Here is a 2,500-nt window from a genome sequence, read left to right as displayed (position 1 = left end):
TTAATCTTACCGAGGGAGGCGATTGGAACAGCCGTAAACAAACTGAACTTTGGAGCAAGAAGCGAGTTCTCTTGCAGGGTATCAGCGCTCATCACTCACGTAAAGGCTGGAAATGAGCAGCCGATTTAAACGTTTTGCTCCAGCATGAATCACTGTCCCATCCCTCTTTGTCGTAGCCATGCAAAATCCACACAAACACCTCAACAGCCTCAAAACAGTCACAAAGGCTATCGGAAGACGCCATCTTTGAAAGTTGTCTTGGAATATTGTGTCGTCTGCAGTTGGCGATTCGACAAAATTATCAACACTGCAGTCCGTCGATAACGACTAAGAACTGGAAGCTGTCTTCTACACAGAAAATGAGCCAGAGGACCTCACTGATACAGTCCGGGGCACTTCAGTTCCTGCCATCGTTTAGAATTGCCAAATTAAAGCCTTTGAAGTCTAAAAGACTGCAAGTAACCGCGAAGGCTGTTCCGTGTTCTTCCACTAAACCTTTTTTGTGTAATCTGCTTACACAATATTTTTCTTTTATTTGTTGTTTTTAGATGCCTTATTTACGTCTTAGAAAACGAAAGAGTATTTGAAAAATGAAAGTTATAGCAGCAAAGTTGCGAAAGCAGGAACAGACAATCCAACATTTCCAACATGGCAGTAGCCTCCCTTGCGCTTGACCGATTTCTTAGACTGGGGTTAATGGGTTCTTCTTCCGAAGTGGAATGCGATAAAATCGTTATCGTTAGAGTTGACTGCGATATCCAGATTTATCAGCGCCAATGTTTCGAAAGCCTGAATCATATCAGATCTCGGCTCACGCCTCGATCTGATATGATTTCAGCTTTCTGGACATTGGCACTGATAAATCTGGATATCGCAGTCAAATCTAACGATAACTAATATCATTTTGCAGTGGTTGTTACCCCTTTTTACATTTAGTCAAGTTTTGACTAAATGTTTTAACGTAGAGGGGGGAATCGAGACGAGGGTCGTGGTGTATGTGTGTGTGTGTGTGTGTGTGTGTGTGTGTGTGTGTGTGTGTGTGTGTGTGTGTGTGTGTGTGTGTGTGTGTAGAGCGATTCAGAGAAAACTACTGGACCGATCTTCATGAAACTTGACATGAGAGATCTCCAGACGTTTTTTTTCATTTTTTTGATAAATGTCTTTGATGACGTCATATCCGGCTTTTCGTGAAAGTTGAGGCGGCACTCTCACGCTCATTTTTCAACCAAATTGGTTGAAATTTTGTTCAAGTAATCTTCGAGAAAGCCCGGACTTTGGTATTGCATTTCAGCTTGGAGGCTTTAAAATTAATTGATGAGTTTGCTCATTAAAGTTGTCATTAAAATCGATTTTTCGCAAACAGATTTAAAATGGATTGCATCGTATTCTTCATCCCATTCTGAATCTTAAAATATATACATATGTCATGTTTACTCTTAAAATGTGATCCCAATTAACGAAAATAGATTAATTAGTCTTACGATTGAAATTTAAGAAATCGATCCAAAAATGATTTAATCTTGTTTTTTATCATTTTTTTATTCCAAAAACATATAGATATGATAGGTTGTGTTGAAAACAAGCTCAGAAAGTTAACAAGAATACAGAAAAGCGCGCTTTCCTGCTTAGCACAATACGCTACCGCACTAATCTGGCGTGTCAATATCACTACGTTTTGCACGTGGGAGGTGAGCGATTACCTTCACGCGGGGATTGACGAAGCTGTACTGTCTTGGTGAACAAATACAGTGCGTTGAGTTTCATCCCGTGAGTTCGACAGCTTCACTGAATCATAGACCATTTATCCTGGACCGCCAACTACCTCTCTCTCCGCTCTTTCTCTCTATTACGAGGTAGTGGCCTCTTGCATTTAGGAACCAACGCTTACATGGCCTTTCAGAAATCAGGGGGATGTCATATCCGGTGTCGCTTGTAAACATGGACGAAGTTGCCGAGGTAAGTTCTGAAAATGCTAAAATAAACTCAGCTAAAGTGCATATGGAACATGTTTTTCGATGAGTTTTGTTAAGTTTAGTTTGGAGTTTTGGAAAATCCAGTTCATTGTCACCTCCCATTGTCACAAATAACTGGAGCGTGCTTTCTTTTCACTGTCTTCGAATCGCTGGCCTTTCAAACCGGACGCTAAGCGCCCCTGAAAGTCGAGCGTCGTAACCTCGAAGGGTCACGTGACGAGTTGGCGGTCCAGGCTATTAGGTGTATGACTGAATGTAGTAATTTCGCCTTACGCGACTTGTTTTTGTATTCTGTACGCTGAAGGTATTCAGAATGTGTGTTCTTCTTGTAGGTTGTTGTTGTTGTTGTTGTTGTTTGTTGTTGTTGTTGCTCATATCACATGTTTTATTTGTTGAAGGACAGTTTTTCGACATGGCAGTGTGCCTTAAACCTGTTTATCCTAAAAAGATAATACAAATCTTTCTTTCTTTTATTCTTTTTTCTTTCTTTCTTTCCATCTTTCTTTCTCAAAGTTAACAAAAGTAGG

Source organism: Littorina saxatilis, linkage group LG15 (genome assembly GCF_037325665.1).
Source record: "Littorina saxatilis isolate snail1 linkage group LG15, US_GU_Lsax_2.0, whole genome shotgun sequence".
Lineage (NCBI taxonomy): Eukaryota > Metazoa > Mollusca > Gastropoda > Littorinimorpha > Littorinidae > Littorina > Littorina saxatilis.
Note: the sequence above shows the minus strand (reverse complement) of the source record.